Genomic DNA, 15,251 nt, shown 5'->3' with positions numbered 1-15,251 from the left:
GCGATATGTTTTGTTCATTGGAAGCAGAAATTAATGCTGGTGAACAGTTTTCGGGGTCTCGTCGGGGGCGTCGTTGACCTCCAAAAAACCGGTCTCCTGGCACCTAGATCTTCAAATTCTCGAAACCTAATTCCACGAAACATGGCGGTCCGCAAATCGTCGGTGGCGGCGTTTGTCATAATTTTGATCGGCGGCATTTTCGGCGTCAAGCCGAATACCACCGGCGGTGTGAATCGGCTTGGCGATTGTTTCTATTGCGTTTGTTACCTAAAGATTTTTTCAAAATATTTTTAAGACATTAACGAGAGATTTTTTTTATTTTCGCCGAAACAGTTTTTTTGGTAGAAAATGGTTTGGCGGTAATTTGGTTGAAAAAGTCATATGACTTAACAGGTTTTTTGTCCAAAATAATCATTTGGCCGACAAGTCGTGGTCGAAAATTCATTTGGATGAAATCAAGACAAAATTTTCAAAACGACTTATCTGCTTTTGTAAACAAAGATTCAAACGACGATTTGACGAATCTGATAGCTCTCCCACGCAAACCAACACCATCAATAGGTAGATGAAGGATTCCGCTACCTGTTGATGGCAAGGATGTTAACGATCATTTAGTAATTTGCGTTCGATCATTTAGTAGTTTGCCAATAACACATTCCAGAAGCTGAATTTCAAAATATGTTGTATGGTAGACTTCTAGTGCAAAGGTTTTTCTACCATTCTGCCTAATGGTTCGTTGTTTGAATTCCACTAGTAACGGAGTTATAGCTATAGTTTCAGTAACTTGGACTAAATGATAACAAAATTCCAATCATTTAGTTTAAGTTATTGCAACTAGCGCTCTAACTCCGTTATTAGTTGAATTCTAATAACGAACCATTAGGCAAAGTTGTAGAAAAACCTTCGCACTAGAAGTCCACCATACAACATATTTTGAAATTCAGCTTCTGGAATGTGTTATTGACAAACTACTAAATGATCGAACGCAAATTATTGAATGATCATTAACATCCTTGGTTGATGGTGTTGGTTTGCGTGGGAGAGCTATCAGATTCGTCAAATCGTCGTTTGAATCTTTGTTTACAAAAGCAGATAAGTCGTTTTGAAAATTTTGTCTTGAAATGGTAGTTTGGCAGGAAGGGCTATTTGGCCGAAAATGTCATTTGCTGAGCAAGCAATATGGTCAAAAATGTCGGCCAGATGGGTTTGTGACCTTTCGGTCCTTCACGTCGATTGACGAAAATCATTCCGTGGGCATCCTTTTTTCAAATGCCACTTGGCAGAATAACATGTTAAGACGAGAGTTGTCTAGCCAACTTCCATTTGAGCGAAACGGTTACAAGGTCGAAAACGGTTTGGCCGAAAATGTCATTTGGCTGAAAGCGACATACGGGCGAAGTGGTCATACGGTCGAACTGATAATTTGATCGGAAAAGTTGTCTTCTCCAACAGATCATTTGTCCGAAAATAGCGTTTGGCCGAAAATGTCGTTTGCTGTATGGTTATAAGGACATTACGACCAAACGGCTTTTTTATGCCAGATGAACTATTCGGCCAAACGATTTTTTCGGCAATATAAGCAGTTCGGCCAAACAACATTTTCGGCCGTATAACCATTTCGGTCAAATAACAATTCTCGGCCAAATGGCCCTTTTTGCCAAACGACCAATTCTTTCTAACGACATTTTCGACCTAATGACCTGGTATAATACAACAGACACTACACCGACAAACGATGACTCCGACGACGCGAAGGACACGTTTTATGAATGTCTTGATAAAGCCTATGGAGGGTGCCCAAAGCATGACGTGAAAATTGTTATCGGAGACACTAACGCTCAGGTCGGTAGAGAGGACTTTTTCCATCCCATAATCGGTAGGTAGAGCCGTCACTCCGCTATCAATAACAACGGCCTACGGCTAGTAAATTTCGCTACTGCCAGAGGAATGACCATCAGTAGCACCTACCATGTTCTGGTGGATGGGCGCCATTTCTCGGATGTTATCGATGTGCGGACATTCAGAGGTCCGAACATTGGCTCTGATCACTACCTCGTTGTCAGTAAATTAGATCACGGTTGTCAACTGTATCGAACGAAAGATCACAGCGAACGATGCGTTACAATATCCAGCTATTGTCGGCGGAAGGAGTATTGGCTGAGTACCGCCAGAAACTCGACGAACGGATAAGTGCAATCAACGTTAGCGACAACATCAACGATCTATGGGAGTAGATCCATGGAGCGATGAGCACAACAGCACGAGAAGTGGTAGGCACTGCACAGAGGCGACCCAGGACGGGTTGGTTCGATGTGGAGTGTTAGAGAGTGACAGACGAGAAGAACGTTGCCAGAAGCCGGATGTTGGTGTCGGGTACCCGATTGAATAGAGATAGGTACAAGGAAGCAACAGCAGCCGAAAAACGAACCCACCGCAGGATGAAGAAATAATATGACCAACAAGTGATTAGCGAAGCGCAGGAAAAAATTGAGCAGAACGATATGCGGAGGTTTTATGAGTCTGTCAATGGCGTGTGGAGAAAGACAGCGCGCTCTACCGTCATGTGCAACGATCAATAAGGGAATTTTCTGACAGATAAAACCGAAGTCAGGTGGAAGCAACACTTCGAGACTTTGTTGAATAGTGGTAGTGACGGTGCATCGGTAAACAGAATAAATATTAGGACAAGCTGTGGAGTCGCCTATGAGGTTAAAACAGCTGTTAAATAGCCAAAAAACAATAAGGCTGAGACCAACTCCCGGCTGCAGACACATCATCTGTTTATTAAATATTAGTATGAAAGAATTGAGATGTGAGAAGTGAAGTGAGAAGTGAACGGTAAAAAATTAGAACACAAAAGTGAGAAGTGAAAAGTGAGAAGTGAGAAATGCGAAGTAAGAAGTGAAAAGTGAGAAGGGGAAGTGCGAAGTCAATGGTGAGAAGTGAGAAGTTCAAAACCTAGAGAAAAGTGAGAAGAGTGAAGTGAGAACTAAGAAGTAGGAGGACCAAGTAGTGAGGAGTAAAAATTGAGGCGAAAATTGTCATTTTTTAACTTAACCTTTATTTCTTATCATCATTCCTTCTCCTTGCCATTGCAAAAGTAAAGTATAGTGCTCATCTTTGAACTAGAGCCCTAATATGTGCGAATTATTGCATAGATTCGAATTAGATGTTTGATTCGGATCTCCAACAGCAGCATACATTGGATTCATATTTCGGACACAACGATTCAAACTTCGGACACCTGATTACACCATACCGAGGATAATTTAATTGCAATTATTTCTAACTGGCTTGATGAAACACTCCGATGAAATATTTCAAAAAATCTTCCAAATTGAAGTGTCCGAATCCGAAGTCCGAAATTTGAATATGCCCGAAATTGGACATGGATGGATAATCACGGTATTTATGTTAAAAAAATCTTGCTGATTGTTATTTTATATTCATCTTGCTTATTTTTATTACCTACTAGTCGACCCGGCAGACGTTGTCCTGCATAGTAGGCGAAAATGCGTGTATTGTAAACTACTCATGCGAAATTTCCATACAAATGTTAATTTTAGTTTTTTATGATTTACTCAATCTTACACGTGATTTTTTGCATGAGGAAATATCATATAAACCCGTCGGAAACGATTACAAAAATATTTGCTGAAGGAATGAAGAAAATCCATCCAGCCGTTTCCGAGTTATGCGGATACGAACACAGACCATTTCATTTTTTATTATATAGACTAGTTGAACCTGCCCGATCTTGCTCCGGATGTTTTTCTTTCGATATAACTGTCAATCGTTTAGTTGATTGCAGCGTCGCCTTCTAGATCCATTTAAGTGCGAGCTTAATGATTTTCTACAGAACTCATGAAAACGTAGTATATTTAAACTTACTCAACTTTCTCAACAAAACGTTCCATCTTTTCATATATATATAAACATACCTCAGAAGAAATGTGAATTCATTTTTATATAGAGAGATGTTTGTTAAACTGATATACTGCCCATAATCGCATATTTGTAACATTTGCATTTTGGTTGATTTTGTAAATCGTTTGTTAATAGCATAGCATAGCATTGTTACGGTGTAATTCGTAGATTGGACACTAGTGATACTCATGTTTTACTCATGTTTTAGAGATCCTCATCTAAAATTCAATCAGAAATCAAGAAGGGGAGTGGTCCTTGATTCCAGTGTTAAACAAAAATAACAAAAGCATGAGGATTACTACTCCTGGCCACGCCCATCTTCACCGTAACTAGGGAGAGGAAGGAAGTGTTGATGTAGTACTTACTTAACGAGAGGCCACCGACTTAGCGACACCCTCATAAGCTGGCAATGTAACCGTGGTAGATCTTACCACGTAAAAGTGTTTACCCAGCGTTACGGGTTATATATTAAATCGTTTGTTAATCCTCTTCATAAACTCAATCATTTCCAGTATACCACAGATAAACAAGACAGTAAAGCCTATTTTAATGTTGTGGTATTAGATGCAGTAAATTGAGCTTTAGGAACACAGGATTTTTGAGTCACAGGCTTTCTTCAAAATTAGTACAAATGCGAGTGTTGCAAATATGCGAGCATTGGCAGTATACCTACCTCTGTATGAATTTACAATATTTTTCCCAGAGTGCCAAGAAAATCAGTAATAAATTGGATTTGAGAACATGCTGGACCGGACCAAGCTTCTAACACTTCATCCTTGGATTTGTTTGCATTACTGTTGAAGACATTATAGGGAGAAACCCCATTTTTGGCAGCATTCCTGATTCCCGTCCGCAATGTTTATTACTCTGGCGTTTAATAACAAAATAAGTTGTTCTTAATACGTCAAATCGAAAGTCGAAAGTATCCCTCGCAGTGAATAATGTCCTAGTATCCGGGCAATCACTTTAGGATATAAACAATAACATCGATATCAACGTTGATGTGGTATTCATTTCCGCTACTCAGCTCAAGTCATCATTGAACCCTGGCCCTGGCGATGTTCCTTCAGCATTCCTAAAGAAGTACATCTCAAGTTTACTATCCCCACTTCTGATTCCGTTTGGGCTTTCAATCTCAAGTGGCCGTTTTCCTTCATGCTGGAAGACTACTAACATGTTTCCGGTTCACAAAAAAAAAGAATTAAGTGAGACGTAAATAATTAAACTGTTTAAACTTATAGTCATGAAGCCCCTGCAATCTCACAGCAGGAAGAGGAAGTCGTTGGGTTGTGGGCACTCTTCGGTTATTGGCAGGGGAGCGTAAACAACTGTGTCATCTTTCTGAGATACAGGCTAAGCCTAGCTCTGTGGTAGTCTATCTCTATGCTATACTAAATGAATCTTCTCAAGAACTGACGACAAAGAAGCGTAGGAGTTTCACTTCTGGAAATCCCGTAGAAACTGATATCTCATTACAGCGTTCAAATATTTATCAAACAATACAAATGGATCACATGACAGTCCTCCACGCCATAAGCGCGGCACAATTTCACCCGCACATCCAGTGCACATATACTCGGCTGCGAAGCAAATCGGTATCGAGTTACCATTTCTACATCAATCTCATCGTCTGGTCGCGTAAACGATTATTATTGAGGAACATCTTAATTAGCGAATATAATACATACGTCCGGCTATGCGGCTACTGAACCGGGAGCTGAGCTGGTGGTGCATTCACCCACTCTCAACAAGCCTTGCAGAACCCGACAGAAGAGCCTCAGCTCAGTGCCTGAATACGCGAGTGAACGAGCTCTTGTACGACGTCGTCGTCATCAGCGCTGTACTCGTCTTGCCGTTGAATTACTTTGTCTCGAACGGTTTTTGCTGCGAACTTGTGTTTCGTATTTGTCAGCAGTTTTTTTTTCGTTTGCTGTTGTACATTTATCTTGGCGACAATGGCTCGTGTTATTGTTGTTTTATTTTTGTAAGATTAAACAAAGTGAACGAGACGATACAAAGGGCTTGGCTTTGACTTCTCTCGTACTTCATTATAAGACGCGTTCGACTGAAGATTACTTACCAAAGGATGAAAGCCCCCAAAAAGTAAGCTAAAATTGGCAATAAAGGTTGTAGTTAAATTGATCTGATGTTCGTTCTTTGCTTGCGAACTGGTAATTTAAGAACGAATCTTACAACCCGGGTGATTGAAAATGACGAAATGCATAATTTATGACATGGCTTGCTTTTCCCTCGAACTCAGACAGTGTAGGTGATAGACGACAGCAAAAAAAAACTCGGTAGATATTGATATCACTATGGTGTACAGCGCGTTGTGGTTAGACTTAGAACTTAATGACGAAAAAGCGTAACTTTTTACTGAGTGAAGTACCGAAAGGTCAACTGGGAAACCGTCAACCGTCGTAATATTTGATCTACTCGATTAACCAATTCCTACGTGATATATCCGAGCATCGCTAAATTTCCCTTCAGGCCCATGAAGTTGTTGATCCCTTTAATGGTTTTAACAAGCACCTATAGGCCTTCTCGGTTCTACTAAACGTCTCTTAGTGAAAAATTGTATCCCTTATCCGGCATACGCCTGACGAGAGGGATCAAAATTAACTTAAAAATGGCATATCTCCGGCGTATACCGGACATCTACCCGTAATAGAACTTCTTCTAACCAGTCTGGGGATTATCCACCCTTCCGGAACTGGCTATAAGGGACCATATCCTGTGATGGCCATATGGAAAATAAAAATACAAATATGGGTCGCCACACATCATATGTCATTAATTTGCGATCATGTGTTGGAAAATGACATCCGGGAATCGAAATGACCTAACCTGGCCACATCACTATGGTTCAAGGACATCCGGAATCCGGTCCCGGTGAACCTTTTTGCAAAAATTCCAAACATGGCTTGCGACCCATCATTTGTTATTATTTTGCGATCAGGAGTTCGAAAGTGATTTTCAAGAATTTATATGACATGGTTTTACGGTTGTGCTTGGTTTTATGGCATCCGGAATCCGGTCCCAGTGAACCATTTTTGTGAGAATTCCAAATATGTCTTGCGATACATAATTTCTTCTTATTTCGTGATCAGGAGTTCGAAAGTAATTTCCGAGGATTGATCATATGACACAATCTGGTCACATTGGCATGGTTTTACGGCAGTGGATCATTTTTGCAAAAAATCCAAATTTGGCTTGTCTCACATCTTCTTCTTATTGGTATTATATCCTCCACTGGGACATTGCCGCCTTGCAGATCAGTGTTCATCAAGCACTTCCACAGTTACCTGCAAGTTTACTAAGCGAAGTTACCATTTTTGCATTCGTATATCATGAGGCTAACACGATGATACTTTTATGTTTAAGCCGTAGTGATGTTTTATGGAAATTATCTCGACAGGTAAGTCGAGATAATTTCCAACTCGAAAATTTCCTAGACTGGAACAGGAATCGAACCCAGCCACCCTCTACTCTGCTTTGTAGCCGCACGGCAAAGGAGGGCATCTCACATAATTTCTCATTATTTTGCGATCAGGAATTCAAGAAGTGACTTCCAAGAATTGATATGACCCAATCTGGCCACATTGGCATGGTTTAAGGCATCCGAAATCCACCCTTGGTGAACCATTTTTGCGAAAATATGGTTTGCGACACATAATTTCTAATTGTTTTGCTAACAAGAGCTCGAAAGTGACTTCCGACATGGTCTTGTGGTATCCGGAACCCGGCCGGTGGAGCACTTTTGCGACAATTCCAAATATGTCTTGCGATACATAATTTCTTCTTATTTTGTGATCAGGAGTTCGAAAGTAATTTCCGAGAATTGGTCATATGGCCCAATCTGGCCTCATTGGTATGGTTTTACGGTACCCGGAATCCGGTCACGGTGGATCAATTTTGCAAAAAAAAAGGCTTACCGCACTCCATTTTTCATTATTTTGCGACCAGGAGTTTAAAAGTGACTTCCGGGAATTGATATGCATCAACCTGGCCACATGGGCATGATCTTGCGGGCATCCGGAATCCGGCGTCGGTGGACCACTTTTGCAAAAAAATCAAATATAACGTGCGGCTCATCCTGTGTCATTATTTTGATTGATTTTAGGTATATTTCGTTTAAAACTCAACTGTTTCCTGGTGCAGAGGCAGTTATCCCACCGACGAGCCGACGTGTCACCCCATGGAAAATAATTAAAATTTGCTGCCCCCGACGCCATGATGAAAAATCGTCGAACACTACCGCCACCCCCATAATGGCTCGCGAAGTTTTCATAGCTCAGCCACCAGCCTACGTGTATTAACATTGCAGCGGAGTTGTGTCTTAGCTCATTTGACAGGAGCGATCGCCCGCAAAAGTGAATGACCGTTAAAAAGCGTGAGACAATTAGAGAGCGTCAGTGACACGTCGGTTCATTGGTAGTTATCCTTCATCACACCAAACTATTAAATCTTCGACAAATTACAGCGATTCACTACGTTAGTAAAATGAAAACATCGACGAAGTGAAACCGATCAATCCTTTTTTTTCTGTCTGCGACCAGATATTTGATCAATTGTGACGTTGTTAGGCCATTTGGCCGAATGTCGTTTGGCCGAATGCCGTTTGGCCTAAAAGTTAAAAAATTTGACCTCAGATTACGAGTAGTGAATAGTGAGTAATGAGAAGTAGGAAGTGAGAAGTGAAAAGTGGAAAGAGAAAAGTGTACTGAGAACTGAGAACAGAGAGCTTCTTCCTTCGTCCTTCGTCTTTCTTCCTTCTTCCTTCTTCCTTCTCCCTCCACCCTTTTCTCTTTCTCCCTTCTCCATCCCTCTTTCTTCCTTCATTCTTCTTTGTTATTTATTATTTCTCCTTCCTTCTTCCTGCTTCCTTCTTTCTTCTTTCATCTTTCTTCCTTCTTCCTTCTCCCTTTTTCCTTCTTCTTTCTTTCTTTTTAATTATTCCTTCTTCATTATTCCTTCTTCGTTTTACCTTCTTACTTCTTCACTCTTTCTTCTTCCTTCTTTTTTCCTTCTCCCTTCCTTCCTTCGTCATTCTTTCTTCATCCTTTTTTCTCTCTTCTATCTTCCCTCTTCTTTCGTCCTTCTTCCTTATTCCGTCTTTCTCCTTTCTCATTTCATCTCCATTCTTTCTCCTTCCTCTCCCTTCTTCCTTCTTCGTCCTTCCTTCTTTATCCGTCCTTCTTCCTTATTCCTTCTTCTTTCTGCTTCATTCTTCCTTCTTCCTTCTTCTTTATGTTTTTTTTTGTTCCTCCTTCTTCCTTTTTTTCATTCTTTTTCTTTCTCTCTCCTTCTTTCTTCTTTCTTCCTTCTTCCTTTTTCTTTCATTATTTTTACTTCTCTCTCCTTCCTTCTTCCTTCTTTCTTCTTCGTTTTTCTTTCTTCCTCTTTCCTTCTCTTTCCTTCCTTCTTCTTCAATCTTCCTTCTTCCTTCCTCTTTCTTTTTTCTCCCTTTTTCCCTTATTCCTTCTTCTTTTCTCTTTCCTTCTTCCTTACTCTTTCTTCTTTCTTCCTTACCTTTCTTCCTTCTTCCTTACTCTTTCTTCCTTCTTCCTTCTTCATTCTTCCTTATTAATACTCTTTCTTTCTTCTTCATTCTTCCTTCTTCCTTCTTCCTTATTCCTAATTCCTTCTTCTTTCTTCTTTCTTTCTTTTCTCTTCTCTCTCCTTTCTTTTTCCTTCTTCTTTCTTCCTTCTTTCTCCTTTCTTCATTCTTCTTCATTCGTCCTTTTTTTTCATTCTTCCTTCACCCTTCTTCCTTCTTCCCCCTTTTTCTTCCTTGTTGCTTCTTCCTTCTTCTTTTTTTTCTCCTTTCTTCCTTCTTCCTTCTTCCTTTTTTTTCTCTTCTCTTCCTTCTTTCTTTTTTCCTATTTTCTTCTTCTTCCTTCTTCCTTCTTCCTTCTTCCTTCTTCCTTCTTCTTTTTGCCTTCTTCTCTTTTCTTTCTTCCTTTTTCCTTCTTCTTCTTTGATTCTTCCTTCTCTATTCTTCCTTCTTTCTTCTTCGTTGTTTATTCTTCATTTAAAGATAATCTTGCTCCGTATTTCTTGCTACTCACTTATCACTTCTCACTTCTTGCTTTCCACTACAAACCACTCTTACTCCTCACTACTCACTTCACGCATTTGATAAGTAAACGTATTTCAACTATTCGGCTAAACGGAATTCGGCCAAATGACGCTAAACAATCGTGACGGACCTCTTTTTAATGTATAGTATAATCCAGATAGTCTAAAACACTATTGAAGAGTGATTTGAACTTACTGACTATGATTATTATCCCAGTAAGGTATAATTAAACGAATGAAATTTATTGCCTTGTTGGGAGAAGTTATCCAAACATCCTATGAAAATGTGCTGAACAATCACAAAGTAAATGTTCCGAAGTTTCAATCTCAATGTTACAGAAACGACAGATATCGTCTTCCAGCTTTCCAAGTTGTTTTAAATAGTATTTACTGGTACAGTGACCTGTTATTAGCCCACTGAAGATACATAAGTCTTTACATACATAAACCCTTTTAGTTGTTGTTGCATTGTAATAAATCTCCGTGATTATCGTGCTGTCCTTGTATTACTCGTTTTTTTTTCAGTTTTTCCCAGTTCTTTAGTTCCATTTTAAGAGTACATTCCGAAATGCCACAGAATGGTTCTAGACCTATGAATAGCTTGGAAGATCTTTTTCTCGCTAACAAGTCAGCTTTTTCATCACCTTCAATTCCGCAGTGCCCAGGAACCCAAAATAAATTCAATGTATTATTTTGAACAATCTGTTGGAGTAATTGAATGCATTCCCAAACTAATCTTGATGAGCAAGCCACTGATTACAGCGCTTTTATCGCAGCTAAACTGTCGAAAAAAAAATACATATATTTGCATAGCTGTAGTTACGTCGTGAGCAAACAGTAGTACACTCAATAAGGCCGTAACAAATATTTATTGAACTTTATGTCGATTGGTCTCCGGAAGGAGGGGGATAAGAAAATAATATTGAAATGAAAAAAATAAAAATAAAACTCCTCGGGTTAGTTAAAGAATGTTTTGAAAACTCTCAAAATTATTTGAATTTTATTTTGTTGCCCCTCAAAATATTATTTTTGGGCAAAAAAATCAGGGGGGTGGGTTTAAATATTTGAATCGGCCTAATTGCCTGTATATTCAGATTCAGAAAGACTTTAAATGATTTTTAATGTTTCGAAAAGAATCGTATGATTGAACAATATGTGGTAAAGCATATTTGAAAAAAAAATGGAATTACCCAGTTAATCTGAAAATTAGAATTGGTGTGCCGTGATTTTTAGAAAATACTAGACTGAAAAAAATGCTGAAAACTAATTAGCGCGTAAAAAATATAGACGCGGAAAATTATACTATTCCGGGCGGACCTGAATCTTTTCCAACAAGAATGTCCTAAATGTATGCAATTTCTATAGCATTTTGTCAATTCCTATAGCATAAATCAAATAAAAACTGACATAATGCAATGGAAATCGCATACATTCAGGCGATAATATCGTTTAAATTTACGCTCTTTTTTGGCGTTCCCTTTATGTGCATTACTTTTCGTGTAAATTTCAACAACTTTTTCTATCTGTGTACAAACTAATAACTTTTTCCTTTCGAACACAACTAAATCCAAAACATCAAGATCACCACAACACATGAATGTCTGTTTAATATTATTTCATCTCAGAACACTTAGTATTGTCGGGCCGCCACCAAACCGGACCGCGCGATTGCGCACTCACGCTGCGACGCGAGTCGCGACAATTTGAAATATTTCATTAGTAGTGCGCATCATGCAAGCATGGATGTACTATCATGCGCACTGATCATAAATGAGTTGCGACATCTGATAACTGCAGATATTTCATTTTATTGAAAACAAGTTTTCGATTTTCTACTATACACGGAATAGGCCTTTTCATGTGACACTGCCGAGACTGCACTTGTTTACAACCGCTGAACAGGCCTGCAAGTCCGAAGCTGTCACTTTCATAGAAGAACTGTCAATTGACGATGAAATCAGCTGTTTTTAAACGTCTCGTGAAAAGGCCCATATCACTTTTCCCCCTTTAGAACTGTATCACTGGAAACGTGTGACTCCTGTTGGAACGGACACTTGCACGCACTGAATCATATTTCGGGCATTATAAACTCGAACTTCGGACAGCAAATTAAAATAGAACCGGGTGAGCAAGTTTTAATTTTTCTCAATAATCTGTCACTTACGACATTCCAGGGTTTGCAGAAATCGCACTCAATAGATAATTAACAACGATAAAGGAGAGGCAAAAACCTCTTCGAAACATAACAAGCCATGAAAATAAAACTATCACACTTGTATACAAGTTGGAAAAAAAATGATTCGGATAGACCCTCACCGAGAGGGTTTGATAAAACGCGTTGTTCTCGCTCATTTTATGTTGGGGACCTTATTTTTTCGCACAGCTGTGCAAAACAAGTTGAAATGCATCATCAGAACCGGTGCCCCCGCAATTGGGGCTTATTAAAAGAAATTAATCATGGGTTGTAGCCCGAATCAGATCATTATAGTAACAGCTATCGAAAAACGTCTCTCACTGTGTGCTACCTATCGAGAGTACATGATAAGTGAGAGATTTTCTCATTCTCCTTTGGATTTAAACTCTGATTGGCGCCATTTGCTCAGCATGGTCCACGCCTCCTATGAAGCAATTTTAAAAAGATTACAACTGGGATCGCTTTTTACGCGGATGGATTTCGTCAATTTCTCGGTCTACCTCAATTTCCACAAATTTGTAAATATCACCTGATTTTTCGATGATATTTAGAGGATTTTTCCGTGGCGTGGGGTCAACCGAAGATCAGAAACAGCCAAAAACAAAGCGCGTAAACCGAATCAAGTGTATGAAGTAAAGTAATCTGCAAGTCGCAGTAGATTATACTTGATTTCGCTCGCTTGATTGAAAGTCATCTAATACGTTCCTCCACACTTCAAATTCTTAAATTCCCAATAACGATTATGACTGAGTTGACATGCAACATTGTGTACGGCAGCAATTCCGTCTCTCTGGAATAACTCCACCTGCTTTCACTTTCCAGTGTTTTACGATCCACTGGCTAAGTCATTTGTCACATGATGCGAGGAACGATGCTTCCGGTCATTTGTGTCCAATATTCACAAATCATCGCACTCACTACTATTGCGTCGTCGCATACTGCACGACCGAAAAGGGCGGGACACTCTCGCTGCGAAATAGCTAATTAAGCTCCCTTTGCGAACAAACATGCTGGCCCTATCACTTGTCACCGAGGGGCCTTATGCGCCCACGTTTAAAATGTCAAACTCCGGCGTCTTTTGTGTCAACGATGATGACGAAAACGACGACGACGACGGAGGGCCATAAAACTTGGGCGACGATGACCGACGCGCAAGTGTTCCTCGTAAAATTATGATTAGTCTCGGACGGTAAAGCATTTATTCTCATATTTTTTTTTCCTTCCAAGAAAGAAACAACATTCACAACACTCTTGTAAAGGGTATTCTTCGCTTTCTACAAGCTCGTATGGGTATTAACTTTACGCAAATCAGTTTTATTATCAGCAAGCGAGAAAGTACTGCAAACACCCTACTTTTGGTGGACGCAACATGATCGGTTTTAAATAGCAAAACTGGGTTTAAAAGGAAAACTAAATAAATAATAAAAATTTGACACAAAGCGGATCATTATTGTTTGCGAAGCTGGCGGATCGCCGACGGAGTATGATCATAAATTCGATGGCTAAATAATGGAGCATTATCCTCCGGCGTGGTGCCCTTGGGTCGTACGTAATTTGACTGTTGAATAAACATAGTAATATTATCACATCAAGACCGTTGGGACCAGCCGACAAAACGACGCGACGAAAAATATATTTAAGTCAGTGAGTTCAACGGGATGGATTGTTTTCAGCAAATCTCGGTACAAATTTATCAAGATTAGCAAAATTATAAAATTACCTAATTTCGGAAGACAAAAAAACATTCGTTTTCCGTCGCTACGGTAGACTACCCTGAAAGATGAGCATAACATAACTTCAAAATAGCATCCCACGCGACATTATCCGTTCGCTATTTGTCAGCTGTCTGCCTTGACCTGATTCACATCCGACCGAGCACCAAAAACATCCGAAGCCGTCAAAAATCAATGAGGCATTTTATTTTACAAAAACAAAATTTATGTTCTCTTGTTCCGTTGCTCATTGATCTGCTTCCAAAACATCCTTTCTATCTCTCTGTGCGGTGCGGCACCGCCGCAGATCCCGAAACCGTTTCGGAAGGATGTAACTAGCTCGGATTACAAACGACCCAGATGCCGATCCCGATGATCCCAGTGTAAACAAATGCCTACCCCATAGGATAACACTAATCAGTAAGAGGTGCACTAACTAGTTGTGAATAATGTCACACATAATCTACTATTTGGAAAGGACACACGAAAATCAATCACACAACACACTCACTCACCGGCGGGAACGGGGGCGGCAACTTTGTACTTGCTGCTGTTTCGCGGATTCACAGCACAGCCTGTCACGGGTGCCATAGAGAGTGGATTGTGCAATTTGTGTTAATAGATTCCCGGAAGTAGCGAAATCACGTGTCATAAACTCAGGAAATAAAAATGTGTGCCGAACAAAATGTTAGTTCATTCTTTTAGAACAATACCTTATAGAATTTGTAGAGTCGTGGTTGCGCTATGAAAATCCGTAACGATCTTAATCCTTCCGAGTGCTCGATGCAGTGGAGTTTTCGTCTCGGTTGGTTTGAATCACATCACAAGTCGCAACAGAGCACACACTGAATTCCGGGCTGTGGAATAGAATTAGATGATTTCACTTATTTCTCTTCTGGGTCACACAGTATGATAAACAGAATGCACAAACTTCAAATAATCGCATTTTGAAAGTACAAGGAGAGTATTACAGAACAGTAAGGTTTGTCATAAAATTATCACGTTATAATTAGAAATTCTCCTATTATGATATAACTACTGGGCGACTAAGTATTTTTATGTCCACTTAAACTTCCAACCTATCGTTAACCTTTTGTCTGTGCTCTGGGGTCAATATGACCCCAGGCCACTTTGAGTGGCTGCCATTTTTTAAATTTTCAACCGATTCTCCTAATTTTTGGTAGTTTGGTAAAACTCGCCGAGATCTGTCTCGTAGGTGCAAATTCATTTGAAAAATCTTGAAAATATGCGCTACAGTGTACTTTTTTCAAAAAACTTACGTTGTCTGTGTTCTGGGGTCAAATTGACCCCAAATGGAAATTGCTATAACTTTTTTA

General features: G+C 39.7%; 1 protein-coding gene across 3 annotated transcripts in view; it reads right to left on the bottom strand.

The window, feature by feature from the left end:
* Window positions 1-15,251, bottom strand: part of LOC134206234 (protein single-minded) — a 131,795-nt gene that overhangs the window by 100,129 nt on the left and 16,415 nt on the right. For 2 of the 3 annotated variants that reach the window (XM_062681924.1, XM_062681926.1), the window contains exon 2: window positions 14,628-14,771. The gene's annotated coding sequence lies outside the window, so the exon portion shown is untranslated. Of the gene's footprint in view, window positions 1-14,429; window positions 14,490-14,627; window positions 14,772-15,251 lie in introns of all 3 variants that reach the window. The other variant, XM_062681925.1, reaches the window with a different exon arrangement.

This window comes from Armigeres subalbatus, chromosome 1 (assembly GCF_024139115.2).
Source record: "Armigeres subalbatus isolate Guangzhou_Male chromosome 1, GZ_Asu_2, whole genome shotgun sequence".
Taxonomy (NCBI): domain Eukaryota; kingdom Metazoa; phylum Arthropoda; class Insecta; order Diptera; family Culicidae; genus Armigeres; species Armigeres subalbatus.
Note: the sequence above shows the minus strand (reverse complement) of the source record. Positions and strands in the feature narration are given on the sequence as shown.